Source organism: Monodelphis domestica, chromosome 2 (assembly GCF_027887165.1).
Source record: "Monodelphis domestica isolate mMonDom1 chromosome 2, mMonDom1.pri, whole genome shotgun sequence".
NCBI classification, from domain to species: Eukaryota; Metazoa; Chordata; class Mammalia; order Didelphimorphia; family Didelphidae; genus Monodelphis; species Monodelphis domestica.
The window spans coordinates 142,730,573-142,730,803 of NC_077228.1; positions in this window are offsets into that span (position 1 = coordinate 142,730,573).

A 231-nucleotide genomic window follows, 5' to 3' on the forward strand; every position below is an offset into this window, starting at 1 on the left:
TTTCATTTCCCTTTATTAATTAGCAGGGACATCTGCATTACCACAGGATCATTAATTTATGATCTAGTGGGTCTTTTCCACATCTAACTTGCCTGATGAAAGAGAATGCGACAAAAAGGAATCGTTTGATCAAGACTTCTCCCACAGATTTAAAAGAGGGCCTCTGAATATCATTAAAGATATTGATTTTTTGTTATCTATTTAGTTTATCAGGCGACAAACATGTCAACA